The 14,949-nt window shown below is 45.5% G+C and overlaps 1 protein-coding gene across 2 annotated transcripts in view; it reads right to left on the bottom strand.

The window, feature by feature from the left end:
• Positions 1 to 14,949, bottom strand: part of LOC119403989 (receptor-type tyrosine-protein phosphatase mu) — a 963,694-nt gene that overhangs the window by 724,505 nt on the left and 224,240 nt on the right. Inside the window, exon 1 of one of the 2 annotated variants that reach the window (XM_049419318.1) lies at positions 9,988 to 10,176. The exons of the other annotated variant lie outside the window; for it this stretch is intronic. The gene's annotated coding sequence lies outside the window, so the exon portion shown is untranslated. Of the gene's footprint in view, positions 1 to 9,987; positions 10,177 to 14,949 lie in introns of those variants that run through there. 2 annotated transcript variants of the gene reach the window in all.

Here is a 14,949-nt window from a genome sequence, read left to right as displayed (position 1 = left end):
TACATAGATATGCAATTTTAAAGACCCTAGTTTCTTAAGCTGCGCGGAAAATGCGACTGCGCTGAAACTTGTCTTCCTCCGTGCCCTCTGCACAAGCTCATGTGTTTTGGTTTCGGTTCAGTATTACATTGTACGAATGACAGGAGGCGCCGCTCTGGCATTCCTCTTTTACACAGGCGACGTGTAAATAAGAGAGTTTGTGGAGAGTACTCGTTGAGTGCGGACGTTTCTTCTCCTTCGGCGCATCGCGCCAAACAGCGTGTTCGGGTTGGCCGGCGTGCCCACCGGTCGCGTTGGTCACCGCCGGTCTTCGCCTGCCGCTGCGCCGGGACTACCAGCCCGCAACACAGCACTCATGTTTCCCGACGTATTGACAGATGGCGTCCATATCTCACGCAGCGCCTCTTCTATCGTCTTTAGACGACATTTGCAGCGAAGCACGCAGATACGCTGCCAATTTTTTCCCCAGGATTCTTACTGCTCTCTTTTTATTTTGTTGTTCTTCCCTCAGGAAACACGTGAGCACTCTTTTTTAAAGAGTATGTGCACTCTTTTTCCTTTTTCTATCTTTTGTTTTTTTCGTAAACTTTGTTATTTTTTTTCTCTCTCTCGGCTCGGAGGACGATGATCTAAACGAGCATCGAAGCCTGGTAAATTTCGTCTTGATGAGGGTCGGTCTCCGATCGAAACGTCGACAAAATAAACAGTTGTTTTTTAAGAAGGCGCATATAGTCTTATATATATAACTGGATTTAGCTATATTACACATACGCACACCCACACACACACCAGACACATATATATATATATGCGTGTGTGTGCGTAATATAGGTAAATCCGGCTTTTATATGTTATTTCGCCTTTATTTGCTGCATTCGGGACGTGAATTAAGTGAAGAAGACATACATGGCGTAATTTTCGAGCTGACTAGCGGAAGCGAATGTTGCGATTTGGAGAGCACCGCTAATTAGCGGTGCTCTCCAAATCGCAACATTCGCTTCCGCTAGTCAGGCTGGAGATCATGTAGTTGGGGAATATGGCATCGGCTCTAGAAACGCCAGAGGGGAGTTACTAGTAGAGTTTGCAGAACGCAATAATTTACGCATCTTGAATACCTTCCATAGAAAACGGGCTACTCGTAAGTGGACGTGGAGGAGTCCTAATGGCAAAACTAAAAATGAAATAGACTTCATAATGTGCGGCCACCCGGGCATTGTACAGGATGTGGAAGTAGTTAACAAGATCCGATGCAGTGACCATAGAATGGTAACATCTAGAATTCAACTAGACGTGAGGAAGGAACAGCAGAAACTGATACGCAAGAAACCGTAATGAACTAGCTCTGAGAGGGAAAGTACAGGAATTCAGAGTTTTACTTCAGAATAGGTCCGCGGCTTTAACCGAGGAAACCGATCTTAGCGTTGACGCAATAAATGATAATCTGACTAATATCATTAAGGAGTGTGCAGTGGAAGTCGGGGGTATAGTTGTTAGACAGGACACTGGTAAGCTATCCCAAGAGACGAAAAACCTCATTAAGAAACGTCAAGCTATGAAAGCCTCAAATGCAACAGACAGAATAGAGCTGGCGGAGCTTTCGAAGTTAATCAATAGGCGTAGTGTAGCCGACATAAGAAAGTATAATATGGAGAGAATTGAGCATGCTCTAAAGAACGGAAGAAGACTCAAGGCTATGAAGACAAAACTGTGCATCGGCAAAAATCAGATGTATGCATTAAGGGACAAGGAAGGCAAAGTCACAAACAATATGGATAGAATAGTTGAGGTAGCGGAAGAGTTCTACAGAGATCTGTACAGCAGCCGAGACAGTCAGGATCATAACGTAAGAAGTAATAGCGCAGAGGAATCTGACATCCCACCAGTATTGACAGGAGAAGTAAAGAAATCCCTAAAGGGAATGCAAACAGGCAAAGCAGCTGGTGAGGATCAGGTAACATCAGACCTGTTGAAAGACGGCGGAGAGATTATGTTAGAAAACAGGCCACCCTGTATACGAAGTGTCTCTCGACGGGGAGGATACCAGAATCTTGGAAGAATGCCAACATCATCTTGATCCATAAGAAAGGGGACGTGAAGGACCTGAAAAATTACAGGCCCATAAGCTTACTGTCCGTTGTCTACAAGCTATTTACAAAGGTAATTGCTAACAGAATTAATACGACATTAGAGTTCAATCAACCAAAGGACCAGACAGGATTTCGTACAGGGTTCTCAACAATAGACCACATTCATACTATCAATCAGGTGATAGAGAAATGCGCGGAATACAACCAACCCCTATACATAGCCTTCATAGATTACGAGAAGGCATTTGATTCGGTAGAGACATCAGCAGTCATGCAGGCACTGCTGAATCAGGGCATCGACGAAGCCTATATAAACATAATGGAAGAAATCTACAGCGGATCCACAGCCACTATAGTCCTCCATAAAGAAAGCGGCAGAATCCCAATAAAGAAGGGCGTATGGCAGGGAGACACGATCTCTCCAATGTTATTCACCGCGTGTTTACAGGAGGTGTTCAGGGCCCTAGATTGGGAAGAATTATGGATAAGAGTTAATGGAGAGTATCTCAGTAACCTGCGATTCGCTGATGACATCGCATCGATGAGTAACGCGGGAGACGAATTACAGCTCATGATTACTGAACTGGATACCGAAAGTACAAGAGTAGGTCTGAGAATTAATATGCATAAAACTAAAGTAATGTGGAACAATCTTGGCAGAGAACAGCGCTTTGCGATAGGTGGCGAGACACTGGAAGCTGTAAAGGAGTACGTCTGCTTAGGGCAGGTAGTAACCGCGAAGCCGAACCATGAGAGCGAAATAACTAGAAGAGTAAGGATGGGATGGGGCTCATTCGGCAAGCATTATCAAATCATGAATGGTAATCTACCACTATCTCTCAAGAGGAAGGTATATAACAGCTGCATCTTACCGGTACTTACCTACGGAGCAGAAACCTGGAGACGTACAAAGAGGGTTCAACTTAAATTGAGGACGACGCAGTGAGCGATGGAAAGGAAAATGATAGGTGGAACATTAAGAGACAGGAAGAGAGCAGAGTGGGTCAGGGAACAAACGGCGGTTAAGGACATCATAGTTGAAATCAAGAAGAAATGGATATGGGCCGGACACGTAGCACGTCGGCAGGATAACCGGTGGTCATTAAGGGTAATTGACTGGATTCCAAGAGATGGCAAACGCGTGAGGGGGCGACAGAAAATTAGGTGGGTAGATGAGATTAAGAAGTTTGTAGGTATAACGTGGCAGCAGAAAGCACAGGACCGGTTTGATTGGCGGAACATGGGAGAGGCCTTTGCCCTGCAGTGGGCGTAGACAGGCTGATGATGATGATGATGTTGATAATGCTAATTAGCGCGTTGAAGTAAAACCATCAAATAACAGAGGCCTCTTGAACAATGCTACTGCTGGCGATAAAAACGTTCAGTTTGAACGTAAGCATTAGCCCATCGGTAATGATGATCAACGGCTATAAATATTATTGCGAACACGTTGAAGTAGAGCTGTGGACAAACAAATGGGCCATGAATGGTGATAATCATGGTGGTGATGGAAATGTTGGACATGAGGAATAACGCGTTGATGATGGCGACAATGAACGATAATGATGAAAGTGTTGAATCGGAGCCGTTAGCAAGTGGCCACGTGAGCGTTTTTATGATAATGATGATAATGATTAATAATGAACGCGTTCAACTAATGGCGAAGGCGTTGATTGTGATAGGTAGTGATGATAATGATTAATACGTTGAAACAGGCGTTGGCAAGCAATGTTCCCACGTACGATAAAGAAGGATGATAGACCCAGTGTAAATGCTGTTCCCAGCGTCCACATATGTGGACACTCGTTTTCTTCTAGAACTAAAGCTAAAATTTGCAGGTTTTAGAGCGCAACTCTTAGGCGCTCGTACCTGCGTAGAGCGGCGTCGCCGTCGGTGGCGTAACTGATACACATGAAAAATAATTGACAGACACGAAAACATAACTTTAGCAAGAAATACACAGGATCGAATGGGATTTGAACCCGGGCCCTCTGCGTGGCAGTCGAGTATTCTACTACAGAGCCAGGCCGGTGCTTGAAACTCACTAGCAAAAAGTCCCTATACAGACGTGATGCCGGGCAAGGAATAGCGTTGACTTACGTAATATAGCGTGGCAGAAGGGTAAAATAACAAGCAGTCCTCACACAATGCTAATTGCGCAACGAGTGTGTGGTTCAATGCATCCCACCCACTGCAACGTGCTCAGCCATAATTCTTCATCGTCATCAGCCACATGCAGCTTCAACAAAGTGCACATGATATCTTACGGATGCGTAGCGGGTACCTCGCTCATCCACAGAAAGACGAATAATGGCGTAGGTTAAATAACGTACGACGCGTTTAACAGGAAGTGTAACATTATTTAACTGATAATGCTCTGTGTGTGCTCCAAGCCGACAAAGAAGGCGGTTTCGCAGTTTTAACTAGTGGCACTGACAGCGAAAAAGCAAGACCAGCGATATTGAAATCCTTCAACCCGCGCGAAGGAATTTCAATCAAGAAGCAGAAAAGTGAAGCTAAAAGACTACACTTGCGGTTAAACCTAGCGCAGTTAAAGAGAAATATAGATAAGAGTTCCAAAGATTATCTAGAAGTTTTCTTTACCATCAAAACCCACAAAGTGGACGCCCCGCATTTAGAGTCATTGTGTTGGAGCGGGACACTTGGCAAAAGGCATTCGGTCTCTATTTACAAGAAAAACAAACTCTTGCCCGTCAAGGACCCGTTTCTCATTAGGAAATTCAAGTAGGTTCTAAATTTGATTAGTTCATTCACAGGCAAGAACCTGAAAGGTTTTTCCGTAGACATCGCCGATCTGTATTACAGCTTACCCCACAGTGGTTTACTAAGCTGCGTTGAACGAGCCATTGAAAAGTTTGGTGAAATGGCTTTCCAAACTGAATCAGGCATCTCTGACAGCCATTTTTTAGAATCACTCCAATTCTATTTGAAATCTACCATGGTAAAATGAAATGACACATGCTTTCTGCAAAAGCAGGCATTTGCATAGGCAAATGCATAGCCCCCATTCTTAGTGATTTGTTTTTATGTGAACTTGACAACGCGCTTGCCGCTGATCTTAGCTCCACGATTGTGGTAAAGGTTTTTATATTCGTTGACGACTACTTGCTTCTTTTACAGTGTGACGCGGCATGTTTTGCTCAAGGTTCAAAAAATGTTCTTGCACTTGTTGAAAAATGCTTAGACCCGTTGCATGTCACTAACGAACTTCCCAGTGAAGGAAGTATTCGTTTTCTCGATGTAAAACTCAGCTTTTCAGAAAACCACGTCTGCTGGGGCTATGAACCCCGAGCGAATAAACCAATTCTTCCTTTTATCTCAGCGCACGCGAAGTTAGTGAAAAGGGAAATTGCCAATCTTTGTCTAAAAAATGCCCTGGAAAAAGCCTGCATCCATCAAATGATTCAGAGCTTCTCTCAGCAAACAGCTCGTTTTTCACAGGCAGGTTACCATGGCGAACTGGTCGTTCCCGTAGCTGAGAAGCTACTCAGAAATGTAAAAGCTTCCGCCTCGAACTTGCCCCCCGCCTTTATGGAGCGGGATAAAAGAAAATTCGTTGTAATCCCTTATATTCATAAAGTCTCGCACAACATCAAGAAGACTGCTCAAAAAGCTGACGTGAAAGTTTTGTTTTCTGCGCCAGCCCAATTCGCTTCAGTGTGCAAAATGACGGACCCTAACTGCAAAGAAAATAAATCATGTAAACAAACGATCAAACCAGATATGTAAACTGCATTGAAGGCGTTGTGTATCGCATTCCGCTGACATGTAACCGCGTGTACATCGGTCAAACAGGTCGCTGCATAAACGACTGCCTCCGCGAGCATGCGTACAACGTGAAAAACAAAGCATGGGGGTGGCTGGCCATTCATTGCGAAAAATGTGGTTGCAAACCTGATTATCAAAGTTGCACTGTAATTGCAAAGAGCAGAAAGGAAACCACACGCCTAATTATTGGAGCTCACAATATCTCATGTCTTAAAGACAAATGCATCAGCATGCCATCTATCTCTTTATCAGCCAAAGAAATAGCATATCTCACTGGTACTACACGTGTTTGTTGGATTGTCTTTGCTTCCTTCGTAATACGAAATGAGTGTCTTTTGGCATATATAAGGTCACATTTCCCGCCAATAAACTGTTGTTAGTTCGCGCTTCTTTTGTCCATGTATGTTCCTTCTTGTGTCCCTGTCTTTTGGGCGCATCAGTTCCCATCAAGAAAAAACCTTAAAGACGTTAGGAAGGGGATTCGAGAGATATTGTTATCCCAAATGCTCCGTCCTTCTCATGAGCGTCTCAACGAGCCATTTAAGACCATGTTTCATGGGCAATGTATTTTCTATTGTCGTGACTTAAGAGGTAAGTTGACGAAACTTCATGCCTAATTGTCATAGCTATTAGGGATGCCGCCTATACCGTGTTTCTATACTTATTTACTGGCAATGGTTGATGCGGAACCGCCTTCCTGTTTTACTTAGGTCTGTTTGTTTTCCTGTTTTAGGTCTCCCAATTTTTTTTTACTGTCACTAATCGCCAGGTAATCGGAGCCATACGTGACCATAGTGTGAATAACGACGATGTCCGGCGACACTTTGTCCAACTATACAATGCGTCTGAGACGTTTCTGGGCTGCACGTATTCTTTCGTCGAAGAAAAATTGTTAAAAAGTTGCATGCTAGAGAGTATGTCGCTAGCAAACGCCTTAAGCTAGCAGCTAAGTAGGAAAAAAAAACAACTGGGGAAGGATGAAGCATGTAGGGAAGGGTGTTTCATCTCCTCTAACGAGAAACCAGGGGAGGGGCGAAGCATGCAGCGTGCGCCGGTGTTTTCCTCAGCAAAATCACTGCTAATGGGCGATGAGAGACAGAAGACGAAGAAGAATAAACAGAAGAAGAGGGCCAACCTCTTATTTAGTGAAGGCAGTAAAATTGGGGCTAGTGAAACCACCTGCTTAGTTAGCTAGTGAATCGTACCAACATCAGGCAGTTCGTTTGCAAGGGTTTTAGTAGCCGTTGCTAGCAGCTTAGTAACCGTACGACAACTAGTGAACTGCAATTACCCAAAAGAGGGTTACGCCTATTTCGGTAATGTTTGCCATGTAAATTGCCATATCAGGTTGATTTCTTACATTAAAAGATCTGAAAGACGAGAGGGCATTGATCTTTCTAAAAAGACAGGGCGTGCAAACACGGACACAAGAAAGAAGTCAAGACACCACAAACGCCGACTAACAACTGAATAGATGCACAACGGCGGAAAAGAAAGGCACGAAAACGTATCTGCGCATGCCCATGCAATAGGCGAACCTATCAATCCCGCACGCGTGGGGGCCTACACGAAAGATTACTGTTAAGGCATTTGATTTCACCTTTATGCAAGTTAATCCACGGTTGGCTCACGCATGCGCTACCACTATTCTCGATATGCCATGCCTCAATCATCAGACGCGTTTCTTCATTCCTATGTCGTTACAAAACTGCGCATTCATTGAATTTTGGCGTGCACTTACAATCTTGACAACGTAACGATAGATTAGAAGGGGAGCCTCGTGTTAGTGATCTTTTCTGTTCTAATAATCTCAGGTTAATGCAGCGGCTTGTCTGTCCTACGTAGAAGCGGCCGCAGCCGAAAGGAACCTCATACACCACACTCGTACGGTAATCAGTGAATTTGTGAGTTTTACGAAACAAACATCGGTTCGTATCTTGTCTTTTACTCGCTCATTCTTCCTCTGCACAGCGGCACATATCTTACCTAGCTTATCGGCAGCCGCGAAAACAATATTAACACCGCATCTACTTCCTACTTTCTTTACCCTGCGAGATACGCAATGAATGTACGGTATACCTACGACACGTTTCTTCCTATCGTTTTGTGCAACCATGCTCGGACTTAACATAATGGATTTCTTTAAACGCTCAGCGACAGTGGCCACTGCATCACGGGGATAACCTACATCTAAAAGACGCGTAAGCTGTGCCTTAAAGCTATCACTCATTTTGTGCTCACACGACTTGGTGAGGGCGGACTTAAGGAAGACATGGCGATACCGTTTTTTACAACCTTCGAGTGCTTCGACGAAAAATTTAATAGCGGTATTGAAGATCTAGGAGCATACTGCCAGCGCACGTGGTTCTTCTGAAACGTTTTCCTGAAATGTAGGTTATCCGCGTGATGCAGTGGCCACTGTCGCTGAGCGTTTAAAGAAATACATTATGTTAAGTCCGATGAATACTTACGAACTTGCTCAGCTCTCTGTTGTTCTAGGCATTGTCCTGTTACCGTGACCGATTAATATCAGTCAATGACCAAGAAATTACCACGGCATGTACACTTCGCACCAACGTATTTGGAGTACGGCACCATATACGTTTGGTAAACATAGGCCTCTTTGCAGCACCTTAGTTGAGATCACTAGGAAAGCCTGCCCGGTTAGTACGGCAATATTTACGAGCTTCAGTTCCTAGTAAAGGGATGACGCGAAGGAAGTAAAATGCGCTCGAATCTCGTAAATACGTGCGGCTAGTAACTGTTTATTAACTTTTCTTTTTTTAGAGTGTGACGTGTGTGTAGAATTTGAAGCTTGTTCCTTAGCCTTTACTGCTATGCGTTATCACAATGATTTCTTTTTGTTATTTTATTCGGCTTTCACGATGACTGTTTGCAACGTTCATTGCTTGTTTTCGCATTTTGTTTTACGCGTGCGCTATTAAATCGTGCATTACTATTCCATGCATTTTGTGCACATTCAGTGCGCTGCATCTCTTGTGGCAGTGCGTATTTTCGGCCATTACGTGTTTGATTAAAATTCGTGCTTTTGGACGCAATTTTCTGTTGGCCCACCCATCATGTATTCGTTGCATATGTAGCCTTCACGTATTGTACGAATGTAAAACAAGACTTGTCAATAGCTGCCATAGTATTGTGAGAGTTTTCTCTAGTCACCCCTAGAAGAAGAACAGCTTTTGTATGCAGGCATGCAATATTTGAAATGCGCAGTCTTTGTTCGTTCTCTTAGAAGGAGCTAACGATTGCAACGTGTCAGTGGCGCGCATTCAGATCGATTGGCCGTTTTCTCGTGAACTTGAGCGAGGCCATTTTTCCTGGACTCGCGGGAATCGATTATTGAGCGCAGCAACTGAATGTCAGAAAGCTCAAAGTTGAAACAGCACCACGCCCTCTGCAGCTTAGTTTCGTAAACCATTGACAGAGTAATCGGTCATAACCAAACGCTTTGGAACGTTGTCCGTGACATCATTCAATGGCGAATATCCATAAAAAGCAACAACGCGTTCGACCTGTCGCTGTGTCTTTTCACACCGTTGCCTTGCCAACGGCGTTCACAAAACGAGCGCTTCATACGAGGCTAGTTGACAGCAGAATACACAACAGCGCTAGATTTTAGAAAGCGCTTTTCTTTTCGCTAGCCGTTGCCAGTAAACGCGGCAAGTCCTGCAGTCCCTGGTGCGTTGGTGGCACTGTTTTGCCTGTCGTTAAAGCACGAAACTCGATTTGGGTGATTGGACATTTGAGTAACGCTAAAAAGACGAACAAACCACGAAGACGGTTTCGCGCCCCTCCTGTCATGTTCGCGTGTTGTTCGTCTTTTAGTGCTACTAAAATCTCAAGTATGTCTGTAGCAATCGTTCGTATCGGAAAACCGCGCACCGTCAAACTGCAGAGAAAACAGAAGCGTGACCATAATCGAGAAACTGGGGTGGCAGTGAGCCGAGTTCCTAGCAGAGGTTTTCATCTGCCTCAAATAATCCTTCGCAGCAAGTAATAATGCGACACACGCGGGCGTCATGTGATTGGCAGCAGCTGTTTTGTAACCGTGGGAAACGTGCCCCAGTTGCGTGGAACAGCACAAGTAACCCACCTGTTCCTTCCTTATGGCAGTGCGGTTCCAACCGACGAGTCGTACACAACTCCAGGAACGTTCAGTCCACCTAGAAGGCTTCGCAACAACCAGTTTTCATTGTTGCGCGTGTGAAGTCGCACTATCCCGCGCTCTGTGGCAACAGTTCCAGCTACGCACGCCGCCGACGCCTGCCGGCCCGCTCGATAGCGGCGGTGGGGGGCGCTGCGAGCGCGCCCTGTTACGTGACCTCGTTTTCCCTCGCAGACGACCGCTCGTTTTTTCTCCAATTTTCTTTCGCGTCTGTACAACTTGCTCCCAGTTTTCCAGGAAGAAAAATATCGTCTAACGTACGCGCTGGTGCCGTACTTTTCGGGGTGTGCAGAGCATGCAAAACCCGCGAGTGGTTTCTTCGGTGGCTCCGGGCTAGCTAACATTGCAAGTGCGGTGATCAGTTATCGATCTCGAAGTGCATGCCTTCGTCATATGTTGAGACTCAGATTTCGACACAGCTCGCAAGTTTGGCCCTCGTGTAATCACTCTGATATTATCGCAGGGCCAAATCGCGTAAAGCTGACATGTGAGTCGGTTCAATCACGAAAAACAAATGCGCACACTTTGCCAAGTATGTACGGCATAGTTTATAGCTAGAAAATAAATTCACCGACAAATACGATACTGCCTGATGGGCGCAGCTTGACGTTGGGGCAAGTACGTTTCCTGGTAGCGCACGTAAAAGACAGAGCGTCCAACAATCTTTAATTTTCGAAAAAAAGGTGCACTTCGTTCCGTGTCCCGGGATCTTGGTGAGCAAAGCAAAAAAAAAATACATTGAAATCTTAAGGCATGCGCAGATATTCCTGCTCTTTGTCTGATAGTGCCAAAGTCGGCTTGCTGATGCACCGAGCGCAGCAATCTGCTCAGCTTCTATCATAAGTCGTGTTAGTTCACTTTTGCCGTTATTTTGGTGAACTGAAAGAGAGGAGAACACTGATGTGATGGTGGGCGAGTTTGTTGAAATCGAAGGGGCACATTTTGGCGCAAACTATGAAAGAAAGGCACGAGCCGGAAGTAGGAGAAAGCAGAAAGGCTAAACCTCAACTGTTTATTCGAAAGGTGAAGCCAACAACATATATCCATTTGCGCATGCGTGCGTCAGCAAAGCAAAAATCACACTATCATATCAAAGAGCTGCATCTCATTTTCGAAAAGACAAACAGACTGATACGACTGGTGCCTCTCTTCTAAATGTAAAACGCCTCCAATAACTCTCGCGCTAGTGTGTCACTGCTCCTGCCCATTACCCTCATCTCACGAAGCAGAGGCTCAGAACCGCAGGCTACACAATACGCAGGTAAGTGCGTGTTTCCTTTATTATTTAAAGATGATTCATGCTCCCGCGCTCGGTCGTTGACACATCGCCCAGTTCGGCTTACGTACAGTCGAGCGCGATATGAAGGTTATCGTGCGAGCGTCGACCAAGAACTACAACAGCGGCACGGCCCAGAATCCTCTACGCAGGTAAGTGCGTGTTTCCTTTATTATTTAAAGATAATTCATGCTCCCGTGCTCGGTCGTTGACACATCGCCCAGTTCGGCTTACGTACAGTCGAGCGCGATATGAAGGTTATCGTGCGAGCGTCGACCAAGAACTACAACAGCGCCACGGCCCAGAATCCTCTTTCGAGGAGAGGGAGGCATCAGGCAATCTTCGCTCGCTCTTTTTGCTCTTAAGCGGCGATCAGTCCCGTCTGAGGAAGGCGCATTTTCATTTCTTCTTTTTTTATGGCGACGCGATATGTTTTGTGCAGCTTATCGAGTCGTTCAAATGACGCAGTGCCAAGCACCAGCTGACCACCTTTCCAATCAATTTCGTTATCGTCCACGGAGATAGGAGCCAACGAAGTATACACTTCATCGCAGTGAATGGAAAGCTCTAAAAAAAGGGGTGTCGTGATCGATGTAGCATGGAACAGCCAACGAGGGAGAGAAGAATGTGAAATCTTGATTTTCACTGTTCCGAAACGCGCCGCTAGGCCGGCCGACGCTGGCGCGATAACCTTCAAATCGTGCTCGACTGTATGTACTACGCCTTCCTACACGAACAAGAGAGGCACACATTAGGAAGAGAGGCACGAGTTGTGTAAGTGATACGTCTGTTTGCCTTTTCCCAAATGAAATGCAGCTCTGATATGACAGTGTCATTTTTCCCTTACTGACGCACGCATGCGCAAATGGATGTATGTTGTTGGCTTCACCTTTCGAATAAACAGCTAAAGTTTAGCGCCCGACCTTTCTGTTTTCTCCTACTTCTTACTCGTGCCTTTCTGTCATAGTTTGCTCTAAAATGTACTCCTTTGATTTCAGCCAACTAGCCCAGCAACAAGTCTTACTCAACCATACTTCTCGTACACTGGGCCCCTTCTGCAACACGTCTACTTCGAGCTACAGCAACCATCTTCTTCACATCGTGCAGTTAGTATAACGGTCAAGGTCAATTCCATTCTGCCTGCGGAAAGGACCAGGGCCAGCCGAGGTTCTTTCGGTTCTTTTAAGGCTTCGGAAGGACATATAAAGCGCACTTGCAAGATTATTCGCTCGGAGTCAGACTCTTCTGGGACCATTTGCGAGTCTCTTGGTACGCCTCGCACCCTCCCTGGATTGCTGAGCAGCAGTTCCGTTATATCAAACGCCAGCCAACCGAATTCTGGTGGCCAAGATACATGACGTCTTCTGCAACATGGAGGAAGGAAACCTCAGGAGAGGCCCTATCGTATCCCAATGCATTGCGAAAAGTGTGGCGGAAGTGACGTCAGATTTATGGAGCAAACAAACCGGTATGGGGCAAACAAAACAGCAGACGCCCCGCGGCGTGCTCTCCGCGGTGGTTCGCTTCTGCTCAGATTTGTAGTCCCGGCGTAAACTTAGCGCGTATTGTGCGGTTCGCACGTAGTAAAACGTTGCAAGCAGACGTTTATCAGGCTGTTCGTGCGTGGCAGGCCCGAGCACTGCGTGCTGAAATTCTTCGTGGAGCGTTTTTGTGCGAGAGTACAGAAAGTACCGGTACGTGCCGTAATCAAAAACATACAGCCGTTCCATCACCGTATGCGAACTCACATAGCAGTGACTTACGCGTTCTGCTGGGCGTTAGCCCTTTCTTTTCCTTTCTCGTAGCCCGATTTCCCGATCTATTGCCCGATTAGCGGTTCTTTGCTCGTGTATATGGAGCGAGCGCAGTAGCTATTCGGCGCAGCGCCAACCTATATTTGACGTAACTTCACGTCGAAAAGAGGACACCGCTGTATCGTATACGCGATCGCGCACGTAAAATTTGTAATTCCAGTGCGCACACAACACAAGCACGCAGCGAACGCACACCGAGCGATACATACATCACGTAGTCTAATAATAACAACAAAAGTTTATCGCCCTTTCGAATTGAACGACACAGCCTCTAAAACGTACGATGCCTTCAGCGCATATTATGTACGGCGCGTCAGACGCCAAAAACAAAAGTCCACGTGAGTTCTGAGTTGACAGAATGAGCAACAACCAAAAGAGCGCACATCCGAGAGCTCCGCATGCAAATACCATGCCTTAGTGACCAGTAATGAAGCGAACGTGTACGTACACATGAAAAGTGACACCCGGTACTGTCCGCAGTGCACGCGATTTGCACAGGGTATACGCAACAGCTGGGCATTGCGTAGCTTTCCTAAAGAACACACAGAAAGAGAAGCTTAGAATAACAGAAAGCTGAGCTAGTTTGTACGTATTCATTCTAAAAAGACAGGGCGTGCAAACACGGACACAAGAAAGAAGTCAGGACACCACAAACGCCGACTAACAACTGAAGAGACACACAACGGCGGAAAAGAAAGAAGGCACGAAAACTTCTCTGCCCATGCAACAGGCGAACCTAATCCGGCACGCGTGGCGGTCTACGTGGAAGATAACTGTTAAGGCATTTGATTTCATCTTTATGCAAGTTAATCGACGGTTGGCACCACTATTCTCGATATGCCATGTTTCAATCATCAGGCGCATTTCTTCATTTCTAGGCCGGTACAACACTGCGCATTCATTGAATTTTGGCGTGCACTTACAATCTCGACAATGTAAAGATAGATTAGAAGGTGAGCTTCCTGTTAGCGATCTCTTATGTTCCAACAATCTCTGGTTGATGCATCGGCCCGTCTGTCCTACGTAGAAGCGGCCGCAGCTGAAAGGGACCTTATACACCACACTCGTACGGCAATCAGTGAATTTGTTGGTGTGTTTTACGAAACAAATATCGGCCCGCTTCTTGTCTTTTACTCGCTCATTCTTCCTCTGCACAGCGGCACAAATCTTACCTAGCTTATTGGCAGCCGTGAAAACAACATTAAAGCCGTATCTAGTTCCTACTTTCTTTAGCCTGTGAGATACGCGATGAATGTACGGTATACCTACGACGCCTTTCTTCCTATCACTTTCTGCAACCATGCTCAGACTTAACACAATAGACTTCTTTAAACGTTCAGCAACCGTGGCCACTGCATCACGAGGATACCCTACATCTAAAAGACGTGTAACCTGTGCGTTAAAGCTATCACTCATTTTGTGCTCACACTACTTGGTGAGAGCTGACTTAAGGCAAGACATGGCGATGCCGTTTTTTACAACCTTCGAGTGCTTCGACGAAAAATATAACAGCGGTTTCGAAGATCTAGGAGAATACTGCCAGCACACGTGGTTCTTCTGGAACGTTAAGAAAACGTCTAGAAATTGTATTCCATCATTCTGAGGCACCTCTTTAGTAAAGCTCAGCCCTCCTCCATTTAATTCAAATTTTTCGCTCACGGAAGTTACCGCCTTTTGAAAGTCCTCACCACTACAAAAAATCAAGTAATCGTCCACAAAACGAAAAACCTTAATAACCGAATTACGTAAGGCGCCTTCCAAAAGATTGTCAATCTTGTTAAGATATAAATCACTAAGAAC

Source organism: Rhipicephalus sanguineus, chromosome 9 (genome assembly GCF_013339695.2).
Source record: "Rhipicephalus sanguineus isolate Rsan-2018 chromosome 9, BIME_Rsan_1.4, whole genome shotgun sequence".
In the NCBI taxonomy this organism is placed as follows: domain Eukaryota; kingdom Metazoa; phylum Arthropoda; class Arachnida; order Ixodida; family Ixodidae; genus Rhipicephalus; species Rhipicephalus sanguineus.
The sequence above is the reverse complement of the archived record's forward strand: the minus strand, read 5'-3'. Positions and strand labels throughout refer to the sequence as shown.